Raw genomic sequence first — 19,245 nt, 5'->3', positions numbered from 1 at the left:
GCATCCAGCGACTGCAGCCGGCTTGTGCAGTTGGGTGGAAAAAAAAACAACCTTTATGTTCCTCAGGCTGGACGTATCGGGTGGGTGGCATGGTGCGTTGTCCACGAAAAGCAATATTTTCCTCGCCTTGGCTCTAATTTTGTCATCCAGCTGCTGCAAAAAAATTGCTGAAGAGCGAAGACGTCGTCCATGCCTTTTTGTTGAAGTTGTAGCTGCACGGCAGTGTCTTCAAGTTCTTAAAGCACCGTGGCTTTGCAAACTTTCCAACAACGAGCACAGGCAGCCTCTCGGAACCGTCCTCGTTAGCACACAATAGTGCTGTCACATGCTCTTTACTACGCGTGCCATCATGACAGCTGTCACCCTTAAATGCAAGGGTTTGCTCGGGCTGCATATGGTAAAAGATAATGTCTCCGGGCTTGTATGCGGCAATCCTCTCCGGCAGCGACTCCATCCACTCGTTCACCATCGAAACGTCCATGGAAGTGCTTTCTCCGCAGGAGCGGCTGTACACAGACATGTTTCATTTTTTTAAGCGATTCAGCTTTCTTTCAGCATAGACGAGTTTCAAGCGATGCTTGAAACTCGTCTATGCCCAGACGCAATGCCACAAGGTCCGCCTTTTCTTTTAGAATGGCGCCGTCAGTTTGATTGCAGAGCTCCGTGCTTAATGCAGCCACTTGACGAGAACTTTTTCCAACTTCTCATGCTGTCCTTCTTTTGCCACTTTCCGCTTGAACCCGAACTTGTTGGCATTCTGCAATATCACCGCTTTGTTTGCCAGGATTGTCTTAAGCGAAGATTCGGGTATCTTAAAGTCCCAGGCAATACTGGCTTTCGTGACTCCATGCCACTTTTCCGCTTCCTCGATAATATTCAGCTTATCACCGAGCGACAGAACTGTCCGCTTTCAGGACATCATGCGTCGCTTTGCTCCACACAGCTCAAAACCTCCACTGAGCGCTGGTAGCTAGGATTACGACGAAGAACACGTGCGATAAACCTAGGCCTCTCCACGCTACCTTGTCGGCGATCTGCTGCTGGGAAACTGGAAGGAGAGAAACACTTCCCCAACGCGACGAGAGGCGACGCCGCCAAGAAGAGAGGGAGAAAGTGATTGTGGAGAAGAAAAGGAGCTATTTCAGCACAGCGAGTGTCTTGGGCAGCTGCTGGTGGGAGAGAGAGAAATGAACAATGAGACGAGGCAGGGAAGAAAGCTGCGCCGAGCGGGGTCAAGCGCTCTGCATGCGGAGAGACAGAGCGAGGAAGGAGACCCATGGCACTTTTCTTTTGTCCGTCATTCCGTCCCACGCTTCGCGAGGGTCGTCGTATAATGCTGGTCAGGCGTAAAATTGCGCTGGATAACCGGGGTTTTTAATGCATTGCTTCTATGGGGACTTCACCGGGACTGCGCTAATACGTCGTAAAACCCGTGTCGTCGCAAAACTGGGGGAAGTGTAACCAGGGTTCCACTGTATATACCCTTTTCACGATGATCCCATGGGCACTGCCATGTTAGATCATGTGGCGACACGTCCATTGCTTGCCTCAGCTGCCTCCGTTGACTCTGTGTTTACAATGGATGTACATGATGCTGGTGTGGCTCTGCAAACCTCTGTTTCGGCGGATATCGTAGACGGTGACTGGGTGGATGACACATGAAGCTTTGGCTACAGCTTCAAAGGACATGTAAGCACTTTTGGAGCTCATTACGCTTTGTCCAAACAGCGCAAGCCGCGGAGGGGCACAAGCAACGGTGCAATAAAAGTGGGGGGGCCAGAATGTTCTGGTGCCAAGATACAGTCGAAACACTCACATCTGCTCTTTCTTCAGTTGTTTCAGATAGTTGCAGCAGCGTCCGGCACTGGTTTTGTTTCAAGACAGCTGGGAAGATGTGGCAAAGTCTACAACGCATGCCCAAATAGAAATATAACAACTGTGTGGCGTCGTCTGCATGAATTGACAGAGCGTCAACAGCAGCAACAGGTGGTTACACACATGTGCACAACTACCGAAAACAGCGACTTCCCCGGAGGACAGTGCACGCCCGGCTGTCATCACTGACTGGTCGTTATGGCCATATCTAGATGCATCTTCAGTACCCAGCGTGAGAGCAGTTGTCACTACCGGTCACCGAGGGCACTGGCTGTTAGAGGAAAGACTATTTAAATGCCTGCTACAGACAAGGCCTTTGGGTTCTGGAGCCGAGATGCGGTCGAAACACTCACGTCTGCTCTTTCTTCAGGTTGGTCTCTTTTACCGTTATAACCCAACTAGCACGCATGAAAACTCGGCACCGGAGTCCACCTGGTCGTTACAGCGGTTTGTGCATGTTCGTGCCGGTATCTGTCTCTGTTCATGTGCAATATATTTTTTGTTTAGAATAAGAATACTATTATCTGGTGATGCCGAAGAGTACCCTGGCCCTCTGTCGGAAAAGCAAGAGCATGAACTAATGAAAGCAATACGTTCGTTACTAAAGATATTGGCAGGACAAGACAAAATAATTGAACATTTAGAAACACTGAGAACTGAGCACAAACAAATCAAAGACAAAATTGGGAATCTAACATTCAAAGTACCCAAATTAGCTGAGGATTTAGCCGTTTTGTCTGTGCTCCGGGACAGAGCAGAAGTGCAGGCACAAAATAACCAGCTCTCAAAAGCTATGCGAAACGTACTGTCAATCAGGACGAGCTCGAAAATTGTTCACATAGGAATAATTTACTGTTTTTCGGCATAGACGATGAAAACGAGACGGAAACGTGAGATGAATCAGAACGGAAGGTTATATCTGTCTGCTCGGTTGGGTATTTCTGTTGAACCGTCAACAATTGAGGGAGCTAACAGGATGGGGAAGCATAATAACGATAAACCAAGGCACATTATTGTGAAGTTTGGACTATTCAAGGACAAACAGCGTCTTCTTTCTGCAGCTTCAAAACTGAAGGGCAGCAGAATATTGCTAAGTGAAGACTACTCCCAGCAGGTTCGGTCACGTAGAAGCAAACTGATTGCTTATGCGCGGGAACAAAAATCTGGAGCTAGATATAAGCTGAAGTGCAATAAGATGACTTATGAGGGCAAGACTTATATTTACGATGGCACAACAGATCCGTATGAGAGTACATTCAATAGCAAACAAAGCGTGAGCCGCGGCGGCTCGTAAAAGACATGGCGGATCACCTCTCCGTCATCGTTATCCATTGTAGGAACCTGAAGAATAAAACAGATGTATTCTCTAGCCTACTGCACATTTCACAACCTGATATTGTCATCGGGACAGAATCGTGGCTTGACCCTGGCATATCGGATTGTGAAACGTTTCCATCTGAATACATAGTTTATCGAAAAGACCGTAATAACCAGGGAGGAGGTGTGTTCATTCTTGTACATGTACCGTATTTACACGATTGTAAATCCACTCGAATGTAAGTCTACTCCCCCCATATCGCGTGTGACAGGAAAAAAAAAAGAAGTGCATACCCGTGGGCGCCTTCCATAACGAAAATTTATTAGTAGCTGGCATGGTCACTGGCTACTACTCCTCACTAATGCTGCTATGGTCCAACAGCATGTCACTGTCCAGCGAAATTCTGCATTTGCATACATACGTAAGTCCACACCGAAAGCAACCAACCACACAGAGCCGTCAGGGAGGCTCTTTTGGCATGTGACGTGCCCGGTCGGCGTAAGTTCGCGGTCTTCTGCCGCCAGCCACTCATACTCACGATGGAGCAGCTCCTTAAAAGGTGAAGATGCAGGCTTGTCTCATAACCATGTCGCACGTCACTGGCAGGGACCAATCACACATTTCGGCGACGGAGGCCGCAAACTTGGCCTTCAGTTTTGGAAAGCGTCTCGACTTCGGCCCGTGGAAACCTCTTCGCTTGCTGTCACAAGTGAAAATTTTGCTTCACAGCGGTCGCCACTATCGCACCACCCATTCATCATCATAAGCCTGGTTATGCCCACTGCAGGGCAAAGGCCTCTCCCGTACTTCTCCAACTACCCGGTCATGTACTAATTGTGGCCATGTTGTCCCTGCAAACTTCTTAGTCTCTTCTGCCCACCTAACTTTCTGCCACCCCCGGTTACGTTTCCATTCCCTTAGAATCCGGTCAGTAACCCTTAATGACCATCGGTTATCTTCCCTCCTCCTTACATGTCCTGCCCATGCCCATTTCTTTTTCTTGATTTCAACTAAGATGTCATTAACTTGCGTTTGTTCCCTCACCCTATCTGCTCTTTTCTTATCCCTTACCGTTACACCTATCATTCTTCTTTCCATAGCTCGTTGCGTCGTCCTCAATTTAAGTAGAACCCTTTTTGTAAGCCTCCAGATTTCTGCCCCGTACGTGGGTACTGGTAAAACACAGCTGTTATACACTTTTCTTTTGAGGGATAATGGCAACCTGCTGTTCATGATCTGAGAATGCCTGCCGAACGCACGCCAGCCCATTCTTATTCTTCTAATTATTTCAGTCTCAAGATCCGGATACGCAGTCACTACTTGCCCTAAGTAGATGTATTCCCTTACCACTTCCAGTGCCTCCCTACCTGTTGTAAACTGCTGTTCTCTTCCGGGACTGTTTAACATTATTTCAGTTTTCTGCAGATTAATTTTTATACCCACCCTTCTGCTTTGCCTCTCCAGGTCAGTGAGCATACATTGCAATTGGTCCCCTGAGTTACTAAGCAAGGCAATATCATCAGCGAATCGCAAGTTACTAAGGTATTTTGCATTAACTCTATCCCCAATTCTTCCCAATCCAGGTCTCTGAATACCTCCTGTAAACACTCTGTGAATAACATTGGAGAGATTGTATCTCCCTGCCTGACGCCTTTCTTTATTGGGATTTTGTTGCTTTCTTTATGGAGGACTACGGTGGCTGTGGAGTGGCTATAGATATCTTTCAGTATTTTTACATACGGCTCGTCTACACCCTGATTCCGTAATGCCTCCATGACTGCTGAGGTTTCAACAGAATCCAATGCTTTCTCGTAATCAATGAAAGCTATATATAAGGGTTGGTTATATTCCGCACATTTCTCTATCACCTGATTGATAGTGTGAATATGATCTATTGTTGAGTAGCCTTTACACAATCCTGCCTGGTCCTTTGCTTGACAGAAGTCTAAGGTATTCGTGATACTATTTGCGATCACCTTAGTAAATAGTTTGTAGGCAACGGACAGTAAGCTGATCGGTCTATAATTTTTCAAGTCTTTGGCGTCCCCTTTCTTAAGGATTAGGATTATGTTAGCGTTCTTCCAAGTTTCCGGTACGCTCGAGGTCATGAGGCATTGCGTATACAGGGTGGCCAGTTTTTCTAGAACAATCTGCCCACCATCCTTCAACAAATCTGCTGTTACCTGATCTTCCCCGGCTGCCTTCCCCCTTTGCATAGCTCCTAAGGCTTTCTTTACTTCTTCAGGCGTTACTTGTGGGATTTCAAATTCCTCTAGACTATTCTCTCTTCCATTATCGTCGTGGGTGCCACTGATACATCTATAAATCTCTATAGAAATCATCATCCCCTTGAACTATCTCATCCATATTAGTAATGATCATCCATATTAGTAATGATCATCCGTATTAGTAATGAACCCATTACCCACCCAGCCATTACGAAACACCAATCTTGCGGCCCGCAGCGCAGTTATTTGTTTCTTCAGCGTAAAGGATGGCAGCCTTCTTCAACGCCACTGTGAACGAGCACCGAATGTTTAGTGGACTCGGGGCACTCATGATGACTGAGGAAGCACTGAAGTAGCACATGGCCGGCAGTCAAATCGAACGCATGAAACTAAAGAGCTACAGGGAAAGAGAAACATGCAAGCTGCGAGCGATATCCGCTCCTCCATAAACTATCGATACTTTCCGCAAATGCCGCTGTTCTGGGGATGCCGCCGCAAATGGAACAGCGGCACTTCCATGCGCTATCGACAGCCCTACACGAGTGCAGTGTGCGCTGTAAAACTCTAAAAAATGTTGAAAAACCCTTTCGAAAAGCAAACAAACGCACGGGAAAGCGGAAAACTACGGGTGGGGCGTAGAGAAAATATAAAATTGGAACTACGTTGTAGCTCCCCTCATATCCCGTTGGTCTCGCCTTTTTTGCAGTGCCATGTTTTGGTTTTGAGTGTAAGCCGAACCTCCGCCCCCCCCCCCCACTTCAGATTTGAAATTTTCAAAAAGAGGTTGACTTAAAATCGTGTAAATATGGTATTTGGTACGGAATATTGGTTTCTGGTGGTGACAGCCTTGTGGTGGGATCGTTTGGAAGTCACCATCTTCAACAAGCATAGAACACACTTCATTCACACATGAACACATTTATTAACACATGAACACTTCATTCACACATTTATTCGCACACTTCAAAACCAAGGAACTGGTTCTTTCAAACGCAAAACTCTTTAAGGGTACAATTCACAGCGTATCCGAAGACTACTCCCGTAACACTCGTATTGCCCGTAAAAACCTCATAGATTACGCTAAAAGTCACAAAAAAAAGTTTACCCTTCGACATGACAGGACAGTTATCGGCACCACCACGTACACATTCGATCACACATTGCAATCAGTGTTACCTCGAACGCTATAGCTATCATCCAAACAGACCCAAAAAAACATTCCCAACTCGCTATCACTCCTTTACACTAACATTAGAAGCCTCCTGCCTAAACACGATGCTCTATCTAGCCTAATCAACACCACAGAAAGCAATGTAGTCGTACTAACAGAAACATGGTTAAACGAGAACATAACTGATAGCGATGTACAGACCGCGTTCCGCAACTGTGATGTCTTCCGCTGCGACCTAATCGGTAAATGAGGCGGTGGCGTTCTAATAGCAACACACCACAGCCTGAAATTTCATGTTATGCCGATTGACTCTCCCATCGAAATATTATTCATCTGTTCTAAAACCTCACTTCCGCCGACAGTAATCTGCGCTTGCTATCGTGCTCCAGACAGTGATGCTTCGTTTATACCTTCCTTCTACGACGCCCTTCATATGATAACTTCGGAACTTCCACACGCTTGTCTCTTTGTCCTAGGTGACTTCAGTTTTCCCGAAATTAATCGGCAGAACCCATCTGACACGACTAATTCTTGTGCGCGCAATTTCTTGAATACTTGCCACACTTTTCGTCTGACCCAACTGGTCACCAGCCCAACAAGGCAGAATGCTCAATCATCGAACATATTAGACCTAATACTAACATCACATGCAGAAAACTTGATATCGCTCTTGAATCTCCCGGGAATCAGTGACCACTCAGTAATACATGCCACGTTTTTCAACCACTAACCGCACCCCAAAAAAATAACTAAAACTATCACACTTTATGACAAAGGATACTATGAAAGCATCAACAGTGAACTTGATGCGTTCCGAACCTGGTTTCTAACCGATTTTCATGATCGCACTCCTGAAACTAATTGGCTACTGTTCAAAAACAAAATGCACGCTCTAATTAAAAAATTTATACCTACCATCACCGTGACTGAGCGCCATGAATCACCTTGGTTCAATTCCGTGCTAAAACGCATGAATAACAAAAAGAAAAGACTTTTCCGAACCGCCAAAAAAACCAATAACCCCACCACGTGGCAAAATTATTACGAAGCAGAAAAATCCTATAACCTACAAGTATACAAAGCTAGACACTCATTTTTTTCTTCTACTCTACCCGACATGATTCGTACAAACCCACGTCAATTCTGGAAATGCCATGTAGGGTAAAATAGGAATGGTATGTAGTAGAAATGGTATGTAGGGTAAAGAAAAAGTTGCTGTCATACCCTACATACACCGCATGTCGCATAATTTGAAAAAGATTGCAAAGCGAGCTAACGTAAATGTGGTGTTTTCTGCCCCGTGCAAGCTCTCTAAGCTCTGTAGAATGACCAACCCTTATTCCCGCAAGGCACCGGTCTGTGCTACTAAACACGATAACAAATACGTAGAATGTCAGGCAGGAGTTGTTTATGAGATTCCTTTAGATTGTGGTAGAAAGTACGTGGGCCAAACAGAGCAGTGCCTGAATGACAGGCTGAGGCAACACAATAACAAAGTGAACAATGGGAGGGAGGGCCACCTGGCAATTCATTGTAGAAATTGCAAATGTAAGCCAGACTTCCACGCCTGTGCTGTGGTTGCCAGAAGCCATGACAAATCGGTTAGATTAATAATTGAGGCCAAAAGAATCATTGAAGCAGCTGATAAATGCGTAAGTGTTGCATCCATATCACTGTCATGCAAAGAACTGCTTTACCTGAACGCGAATGCGCCCTGAGAAACTGTGATTGCGCTCCTAGTATAAATCAGTGCCATTTTTTCCGGATTAAACATTGTTGGAAGTGGCGCCCTGTGTGTGTGTTTCTTCTTTGTCCTCCGTCATTTTAGCGCCTTCACTTCAGATCATGCTTAACCAACACGCCCAACTATCCATCCTAAAGAAAAGACAGTGTTGGCATTCCAGCTCTCCGGCATGAAAGTGATATGTTTACTGATGACACAAAAGAAGCTGATTGCTTTAACGAGTATTTTCACTCCATCTCCACAGCATGTCGTCATACTCCGGTACCTGAACTACATGAACAATTACCTCAAATGCATGACATCGTTTTGAATGAGGCTGGAATTAGGGCTCTGTTGTGCAACATTAATCCTCATTCTGCTCATGGTCTGGATGGTATATCAAATTACGTCTTGAAGCGCTGTTCCCACAGTATTGCGCCTATCTTGGTTGAATTATTGACCAAGTCAAGAAATTCTCAAAGATTACCTAGTGACTGGAAAATGGCTAATGTAACTCCTACATTTAAAAGTGGTTGTCGTGATTTGGCAAGCAATTACAGACCAGTGTCTTTGACATCTGTTTGTTGTAAAACACTAGAACACGTTATTTATTCTGGTCTTATTAAACATCTTCATGACCATGATTTTTTTATCCTGTACTGCTCAACTTACTGAATTCATACATGACGTTGCACTTGGCTTTAATATAGTACACAGATAGATGCTATATTTACTGATTTTCAAAACGCATTTGATGTAGTTCCGCATAACTTACTTTTGCACAAACTGTCATTTCTTGGCCTCCCCGGTTCACTTTTCGGTTGGCCTAAAGATTATTTATATAAACAGCAGCAAAAAATGGTTCTGAACGGTGCGACATCGAGAACGGTTAATGTTTTATCAGGTGTGCCTCAAGTGTCGGTTCCTGGGCCATTGCTGTTCCTCATATTTCTCAATGATATGAGTGGAGGCTGTGTTTCAAATATCAGACTGTATGCTGATGATTGCGTTGTGTACCATCCTGTGTCATGTGCCGAACATACTGGTGTGTTGCAGTTTGATCTCGAAAAAATTTGTTCCTGGTGTGCTGCATGGAAAATGTATTTGAACATAGCAAAGTGTTATCATGTTAAATTTATGAACAAAAAGAAAAAGGTGTCTAGCTCATACTCTCTAAATAATGTTTTAGTGCAATGCGTTGACGAAGTCAAATACCTAGGCATCACTTTAACTGCGGCATTAGACTGGACATCCCACATTGACATAACAAGTGTTTAAGCGTGCCGCTTTCTGCACCTTTTCCAGGGGAACTTCGAGTATGTGCCCAAACCTTTGAAGGAAGCTTTGTATCTTACAAATATTAGGCTGGTGTTAGAATACGCTTGCGCAGCATGGGACCCCTTCACAAAAGTTCTTGAAGATAAGTTAGAGCATGTTCAGAAAAGGGCTGCAAGATTCGTCACGGGCATCTACGACTACAAAATTAGTGGTTCGCAAATCAGGGAAAATCTAGGGTGGAAGTTGCTGTCCACACGAAGAAAAATAATCAGGTTAAAGCTTTTACACAACATTAACAGTGGTAATTACCACTGTTAATGTTGTGTAAAAGCTTTAACCTGATTATTTAACTGATTCCTGTGTTAACACAGGAATCGATGAGAACATATATTTAAAACCACCTCATTATCAGTCTAAGAGACAGGACAATTCCACGAAAATAAGGGCCTACCAAGGTCATATTAATGTATTTAAGTTTTCATTCTTTCCGCAAACAATTGACCACTCGCAGAAGTACGACTGCGCATGCGCCAAACCGGCCGCGGGGCGGCGCTTCGTGAGCGCCGTCTCCGTGGTTGGAAAGCAAACTGCGCAGCTCGGGCGTGACATGCCGGCCAACTGAGTCGCTTTCGGCTGCACGAGCTGTGTGGAAATGGAAATAGTAATTTCTTCAGATTTCCGCCCGCGAAGGTTAATGTGGAGAAGTTTGTGGACGGCAGCGGTGAAGCGGTCGAACCCGGACGGCACGCCGTGGCAGCTAACAGTGCATTCTAGGATCTGTGGCTTATGCAGGCGACTTCTATTCCCTTGTCATCTCCTGCCAGTTCTGCAACGCTGAACAGAAGGCCAGCGACGTGCTGGCAGGGCTTGCTGAGGCTGTAAAATATAAAGAATGCAGTTTTCCTTCGCGCTCGTCACTGAGTGATCCTGAGTATATGCGAGTACGATTAAGCGATTTGTGAAAAACGGCGCAAACACATGCGGCCAGTCTATGTACTTCATGTCATTTGTGAGTCCGCGCTCGTCTTCTTTTTTTCCGTACATGTCAGTTGTGTTGCGCTCTCTTCCACCATGACTTGGAAACAATTCGTCAAACTATCTGCCTTGATGAGTATTCGCGAGTAAGCGGGAGCGTGCTGGCCTGCGCCTCATTTAAGCTAATATAACGCATAATAAAATATGTTGGCGTAAGCTTTGAGGCCTTAGCGCTCGCAAAACCAGACTGAATGACCTACCGCGTACATATAGCGCATGCGAAATTTAGGATACGGCTTCGTAAACCACAATCATGCAACACAGCAGTTTGGCGAAACAGCACGAGATGAATATCAAATTTGCAAGCTAGAACGTGTACATCTATTGTTCCATGCAACAACTAAGAGTTCGGGGAATGCGACAGGCATAAAGCACTCATCCGGCCACACATTCACAGTGCTCTCCGGCAATGTCGCCAATGGCTTTTGTGAACTATGCTGTAACCACGTACACGGCCGCTCGATCAAAAGTGCGGCCCGCTGCCTGAACGGCGTCTCGGGCCTAGTTCTCCGTGCGGCCGCTGCGGCGCCGCTGCTCGGGGATGGCTGCTCATAGAGGAGCGCCTTCACAGCTGCGTCGGCACGCGCGATCTCCACTCAAGGCGTAAATAATGCGTTTATATTTGGACATTGCAGACAAAACCTTTTAAGTCGTCAAGTGCTGATTACGCCACAAACGCCAACGGATTGTCACAGGCGTGGAAATCTGTTCCAGAATACGCCTGAACGATATCCGTGAGGGTTGCCCGTACGATGCACGATCGGCTGATGCACTTCCATCGAGAGGTTCTGCTTGAAGCAATCTATCAGTACTTTTATTCACTTCTCGTGAACACGTACGCAAAGTAAAAACTTTACATAGGGAGAACTTGTACCGAGTTTCCTAAGTAATTCCAACTAACTTAGATGAAATACAAACGCTTATCATTGCAAATAATCATAAGTAGATTGTTCCTCATGAGAACGAAGCATATTGAATGATGCTAGAGGTTATCTAAGGAGCGCGCCCCTTTTAACGAACTTTTCCTCTGTCTTGCCAGTGTTCCTGACAAGCATGACTCATTCAACAGCGCCTCCCCCCTCTCCATCCTGCTTGGTGTCAAAATCACCTCAGGACCCGTAAAAAAAATTCTGGATAGATGCCTGGATGTCCACATTTCAGTCATCAATTGAAACAAACAATTCAATACAGGTGAAGTTGTCGGAAGTTTACAAGTGCAGCTGCAGCCAAGAAAAGTGCAAAAAATGTTTCAGCTGGCAGCTTGATACTTTTATTGCATTCTCATAAGCAAGGAAGAATATATTTACTGATATTCACAGACGGAGAACCTTCCTTGAGAGAGGTTTATGCGACAACCTCAAAAGTCTCTCCACTGTTGAATTAACATTCCCAGCCCATTTGACTAAGAGGGGCCGCAGTAACTTCAAGAACATTTTGCAGAGCTCCTCAGTATGAGCATGGTCCTTTCTCCCACACATTAACTGCCGACACTGTGTGAAATGTGGAAGTAATGCTGACATCAACAGGTGGCACAGATTGCTGCTTTTTTGAATCTCCTCTGTCTTTATGACCCGCTGAACAAAGATGCAAGTCAGCTGGCAAAGCCTAACAACTTCCATTTTAGGGTATGTCAAGCCTCCATTGTCCATATTTGCTATCAGCCCGTAGAGTAGCCCGGTTGGTTCTGGTGCTTCCAGCAGGGTCTTGCACAATTCGCATGGCACCTGAAAACCAGTGTCAAATGTTTCATAAAGCAACAACTTGATTGTGGTAAGGAAGGGTTTTGCTCAAAGAGTCGTAACATTGTACATGAAGTTATGCAGCGCAAAGTAATGCACAGGCTTCGGAACTTCCAAAAGCACTGACATTAAGGTCAATTAAAAGGTGAAAACGTTAACGTCACAAATATTAAGCTCAATTCCAAAAAGATTTGTGTCCCCTACATAAAAACTGTTCATACCTTTTCTTCACAAGCTCGTACAACGTACCCAGCCAGAAAAGCTACTGGTGCTAGTTCAAGATCTGCTTCTGCACCAGAACGTAGCGTTAGAAATTCGAGCTCACTGGAAAGCTCCCTGATAGCCAGTTCAATGGCAGCTGGTAGGGTACGTGGTTGTGCATGTGAAATGGCCAACCTCAGCGGTGCTTTCATTTCAGAAGAAGTGGGCGCATTTCCATTCCTTGCGGCTTGAAGAATGCCAACCTGAAAAAATAAAGAAGCGTTTTAGATGAATGCAATTCAGAATATTTTTAGACAGTACCTTCAGCAGTTTCTCCGCTGTGAAAACTGCAGTCCTTGCATCCACCCTGTCGTTGCCACCGTTAAACTGCCGAAAGCAGCTAAACAGTGATTCCACAGGGTCGCTGTTTAGACCGTGTGTCAAGACGTAGCGGTAACTGCAATTAAAAAGTAACCTGTAAAACCCATTGATGAAATAGCTGAAAACAGACGAGAAAAAAATGACCTACTTTACATGGTCAAGGAGAAATTCAATCAGTGCCACTGTTGATCGTGTTGTGAGCAGTGTCGCTTCGTAGGTTTCTTTGGTCATTCGACTTGACCGGCCGCCTTGCATCTGGAGGCCTTCTAGATAAGAGACGAAATCTAGTTCCAGCCAGGAGAGTCGTTCATCGTCTGTTGTGAAAAATGGTTCTTCATGCTGTCCGCCTGCCTTCACTGCTCCGATATCATGAATGGCGTACCATTTCGCTATCATCTTCATAAAAGCGATTGTTGCCGAGCAATTTTCGAACTGGCATGCATCAGGATGGCATTGTGGGTTTTCATGAAGAAACTGAAGTGTTGCCATTGCTGGCGGAGAAAATATTTGAACGGCCCTGCGCACATTCACTTTCTCTAAGTTGTTGGGTTCAATGTGCGCACGGGTAAGAAATCTGACTGGTTTAACCAACAACTGTGACTGAATTTCAAAGAGTTTCTTTAAGTATAAGCCACCTTGAATGTGTCCGTCGCCGTCCATCATTTCTCGCTCAAGAAAGTTACTTCGAAGGTTCTTTATGATGTGATTGGGGTCGAAAGACAAAAAGAGCGGGTGGTCGTTTTGCAGAGGATGAGGCACGGCATGAACATGGGCGCCATCTTCTGAGAGACTCTTGAAAAAAGCGACATTTGTTTGGTGGTTGTCGGTGACAATTCGCAACACACGAAAACCCACATCTTCAGCTGCTTTCATGACTTCCAGTGCCATTGCAGAAAGCTGGTCGTTCTTGAGGCACCGTGTGAAGAAATAGCCAACCGGTATGACGTAGGCTGTTGATAGCCCTCGTAAGACGAAGCATAACAAGCGGTTTGCCACTTGAGGTACTTCTCCTGACTGTTCCTTGCGACCCATGTCAACGAGACCGAATATTTTGTCTACCTGACGGTCATACACAACTTTTTGAGCAATGGCCATCTCATCGATAATGAGTGAGCCGTAAACTTCCTGCTCCACAGAAAGCCCTTCGCGCTCCACACGCAGCCGCTCCTTTATTAATGTTGTCACACCAACTTCGCCAGTCGAGTGTCCTACATACTTTTGAAGTGTAGCACGACATGGAAGCTTGAAAAGGCCTATGCTTCGAACATGCTCATAACCTTTATTTGAGCACGCTTTCCATAAAACACATTCCCGCAGGATTCTTTCATTGTAGGCAGTTTTTTTTTCCCTGAAGTGGCCACTTGATTGCTGATAAAAACAGCAGCTTTGTCTCCTTTTTCCGCTCTTTGTAATACCTGAACAAATGACTGAATTTCGTTGTTGTTTTCATAAACTAAGAGGCGGTTTTTCATTTTATCCCGTTCAGAATGCAATTTTTTCAACTCTTCTCCTTGACGGGCAACCTTTCTTTTCAATCTCTTGACTGCTTTCTTTGACTGTTCTAGGACGTCCAAAATATCTAATGTAGTTTGGCAGGCCTGGTCAACAGAAAAACTACGTTCAGAGCATGATTCTAAGGCAGTCTCTAGAACTAGAGCTTCCACCTCGTCGCTGAGAAACTGCAAGGCACTTTCGATGTTGGGGCTTTCTCCCGAGCTGCCGCAATTATCGCTTGCCTCAACTACTGTGTGATCACTAAAGTTTCTTCGATGGCGTTTTTTTGGGCTGCACATTCTCTTTTTGCAGGTACTGTGGATATTTGCAAAACACGGTCGGTACCGCATTCGGAAGCAGAAGCCTAAGTTTCGTGTTCTTTTTATAGTCACTTTCTGTAAAATGCAGGGCACATACCAGAGACCTATCGCTCGGTTCCCACTTGCTTCCTTTTCCCGACACCCCTTGGCGAGAGATATTTTTTAGCCACGCTTCTCGACGCTCCAAGTCGCAGGGGAACTCGTGATACTTCACAGTCGGGTCCTTTTTGGCATTTGTGTCGCAGAGTGGCACACAACAGTTGCGCGGCATCGCGCCACATGAACGAGGCTGGCTACAGCACACACGCACACCGAAGAGCCTTAACAAAGCACAGGCAAACTTGCTCACACACACGCGCGCGAAAAAGCACGAGATTAATGCATATCGCCCGAGGCAAACACGTTCTGACGCGAACCGACCTGCTCACACAGACGCACGCGAAAAAGCACGAGATTAATGCATATCGCACGAGGCAAACACGTCCTGACGCGACCCAACTTGCTGACACACACACACGCGAAAAAGCACGAGATTAGTGCATAGAGCACGAGGCAAACACGTACTGACGCGAGAACCAACGCCCGCTTAGCCCCGGCGCGAAGTCGCGAAAGTCTCCCCGACCAGTGGCGCCCTCACCAAGAAAAGCGGTCACAACTGCAAACTCGGCCGAGACGCGCCCGCCTATTGTCCGCGGCGCGACGTAGCTGGCCGCACCTTGCTTTGCATCGAGCGGCCGTGCCACGCAGATGCCAGACTTCATGGATGGCGTGTACGTAGCTCCTATGAGGCCAAGGGGAGGGTCCACGGTGTTTACGTTAAGTTTTATGTGCTTAACTTAAGCCTCTTTTTTTAAAGCCCATCGGCGGTGTGCCTGACAAACGGACGAAGTGTTGGCATGAAGATAACCCCACGCATTGTCGCTCGTTATGCAGCACTCTGAGAAGTCAGTTGTCCGTCCCATTTGCAAAAACGGCAAGAGAATGAAGTCCTCTTCAATCATATTTAAGGCAGGTCATATGTGGCAACTGCCAAAGAACGTCGACGCTTTCACAAAACGTGAAAGAAGCTCTGCAAACACGTCGTCGTCACTCGATGCCGCCGTACCAAAGCAAGGCTGGAGCCGGGATGTTTTCCAACCAAGCGGCGAGGCGCAAACTTCCTGTTTTTCGCGCTAGGTGGCGCTCCGACTTCTGCAAGAGCGGTCCTGTGCACGAGGCTTCAGCGACTTCGTTCGTAGCTAAGTACTCTTTTATCTTTATTAGCTAGTGTTTTGAAGTGTTTTCTTTTGCATGGAGTAGGGGCGCAAATTTTGAATTCTTGGTAGGAGTAGTAAACGCGTGAGTAAACGTACCGGCTTTGTCTAGGTCTGGCGGCTCCCCCGTTAGGCCTAGGTGGTAGGAGGGACCTATTTGATAGGCTTATTTAATTCTTTCAGCTAGCTCTTCGGATTCTTACGTGGAGTAGGGAGTGATAATTCTTTATTTTTGTTTGGGATAGTGGTCGAGGTCGGCTTTGCGTAAGTGATTTGGCGAACTTGCTCGTTGGGCCTAGGGACGTAGGCCTAGCGATGAAATCGAAGAACGTGAAGGCCGCGGGGGACGGGGAGCAAGTGCAGTGCGACGAGACTGAATTCCAGAATTTAGCAGACGCGGAGGGGTCTAGTTTCACGTGCAGGTCGAGCGAGGGCGTCAGGGAAGCCGTCCAAAAGCTGGAAGGGAATTGGGCGGCTAAGTTCGAAGAGCTTAAGGCAAACCTGAGGGAGGAGCAGGAGAAGCGGGTAGCACTCCAGGCAAAAGTTGAAAATTTCGTCAAGGTGGAGGCGGCCCAGACCGCGCAGTTAGTAAGGACTGTGGCCGAGCTTGAGGAAGAGAAAGAAAGGAGCGCCGAACTGAAAAAACGGCTCGACGCACTTGAGACGCGGGCAGTGGAGAATGTCGGGTCAGGACACCAAAGCGTTGGCAAAGACTCAGAAAGTAGGGTAGACCCTACAGGCGAAGTGGGAGGCAGGGAGCCAAAGCAAGCGGTCGCCAGCTCGCCGCCGGTGAATCGGCGTAGCTATAGTGAAGCAGCGCAACACGCCCCGAGTGAGGCGACGCTGCAGCCACAGGAAGCTGGAAAGAGCGGCACCTACCTTGAGGCCACGCGGAAAAAGCAGGAGCCCAGGGGACAATGCCCTTTGTCGAGTCAGAATCACGCGGAAAAGGACACAGGGAAGCAGGGAGAGCTAGGAGAGAGTGAAAGGGTGATTATCTCTGGCGACTCAAACATGGCTGGGTGCTCAAAAGCAATTGTGGAGAGGGTGAAAGGCGATAAAAGAGTGGCGGTAGGCACATTTCCAGGGCGGACACTGAGTTCTGTCGTGGAGCGAGCAAAAGAAAAGCTCACGGAAAATGCCCACGTGCGCAACCTTGTCGTAGTAGCAGGTGGGCTAAATGACGTCCTAAACAGGAAAGGGCCAGGGCTAGGACAGCGCTTGGCGAAGGGGGTAGACGACTTGCGCGAGCTATCCCCTCAAGTGCAGATCGTGGTATGCACGGTGCCGGAGGTGCCTGTGCGTGACAGTCACGTACAAAGAGCCGTAATAGCTGCCAATGAGGCAATATGGAAAATGAGCCGAGAGAAGGGATTCGAGGTTGTCGACGTAAACAGGGAAGTAAGAAGTTGTGGTGGTTTTAAACGAGATGGGATCCACTTCAATTACAGGCTAGCACGAGAAGTGGGCTGGCGACTTGGGGGTCGCGCTGTTGCTTTTTTAGGGGGCCCGCGGGCGCTCAGGAGCTCAGAGTAGTTAGTAATGAAGAAGGTGCCCTAGGGGAACATCAGAAGAGCATCGCCGTCGATAACAGAAAAAGGAGGAAAGCAAGAACAAGAGCTCGCCATGCAATAGGCTACATAAACATGCAGGGCGGCAGAAGAAAGGAAAAGTGGGCAGAGATTGAGGAGCAGTTACATAGAGAACAAATAGGGGTGCATGCGGTTACAGAAACGCACCTTTAGAGACTCAGAAGAGCCGCCAGTTATTGAGAATTATGTATGGGAAGGGTGCAACAGAACTAAGTCGGAAAGAAAGGGAGGGGGAGTCGGAATGCTCATCCATCAGGGAGCCAAATGGAAAAGAGTAAATTCACAATGTCAAGAGCATCTTAGGTTATCAGGTACAATGAGTGGGAAAGAAACTTGGCTGGGAGTTACGTATTTGTGCACCGGAAAAAATTGCACAGAGAAGAATAAAGAGTTAGTGGAATGCGCTGATATTAAGGGTTTCGGGAATGGTGCTGAGATTGTCCTATTAGGTGACATGAATGCCATGCACATACAGGATTTAGATGGCTATACCGACAATAACAGAAAGTCAATGCTAGACCTTTGCGAGCAACATAACCTCGTGATCGTGAATACAGGGCCTATGTGTGAAGGTTAGATCACGTGGGAAGTGGGAAACCGGCAATCGACCATTGATTACTGTCTGATGACAGAAGGAATTCATGATAAGTTGAGAGAAATGCTCATCGATGAGGAAGGGTTTAGCAGCATAGGGAGTGACCATAAACGCATCATTTTGAAAATGGGATATGTAGTTGGGAAAGAGAGCAAGGAAAGCACAATGGCCAGTCCAAATTGGAACGCTGAACAAATAGCAAATATAGTCACTAGAGTTGAAGACGAACTTGGCAAGTGGCCAAGTAAGGAGTGGGAATATGGTGAGCTTCTAAGTGTAATAACGAGAGAAATACGGAAAGAGAAACAACATGTTCGTTGGAAAGGAAAAAAGAAACCGAAAAGCTGGTGGAACAAGGAGATACGAGAAGCGATCGCCGAACGACAGAAGGCATCTCGAGAGCACAGGCAGGCAAAGAAGTCGCAGTTGCCACAGGATGAAGTAACCAGTAAGTGGGAAATATACCGGGAGAAAAAGTCTATGGTTCAAATACTGGTGCAAGCAAAATTAAAAGGTGAAAGTGAACGTTGGTTGTCAGAAATACGTGAGAAAAAGAAGGCCGCACCTAGAATATTTTGGAATCACATAAAATTATTAGGCAGGAAGTCAACAACAATACAACAACATATCGTAGACGAAGATGAAAACAGACTGGAAGGAGAAGCGGCAATAAATTACATCCGAAACGCAACAGCCGAATCCTTCTAAGGCAATGACGAGGTTGTACTTGATAAAAAAAAAAGAGCATGAAAGAGACCCAAGTGGGAAAGGAGCTGGTGCTGACAAATTTAAGCTGGAAGAAAGCGGAAGAGAAAATTCCCAAGCGCACAGCCACAGGGCTAGACGAGGTTCCCGTTAGGCTGATAAATGAACTGGGACCAAAAAGTAAGGAAGCTCTCGTGAAAGCAGTGGAAAAAACTTTAAAAGATAGACAAATACCAGACAGTTGGCGACAAAGTAGAATGAATTTAATTTATAAAGGTAAGGGGGAGAAAGACAGCATTCACTCGTATAGACCGTTGATCATTACATCGGTAATATA

Source organism: Dermacentor variabilis, chromosome 4 (assembly GCF_050947875.1).
Source record: "Dermacentor variabilis isolate Ectoservices chromosome 4, ASM5094787v1, whole genome shotgun sequence".
In the NCBI taxonomy this organism is placed as follows: domain Eukaryota; kingdom Metazoa; phylum Arthropoda; class Arachnida; order Ixodida; family Ixodidae; genus Dermacentor; species Dermacentor variabilis.
This window is presented reverse-complemented; position numbering follows the sequence as displayed.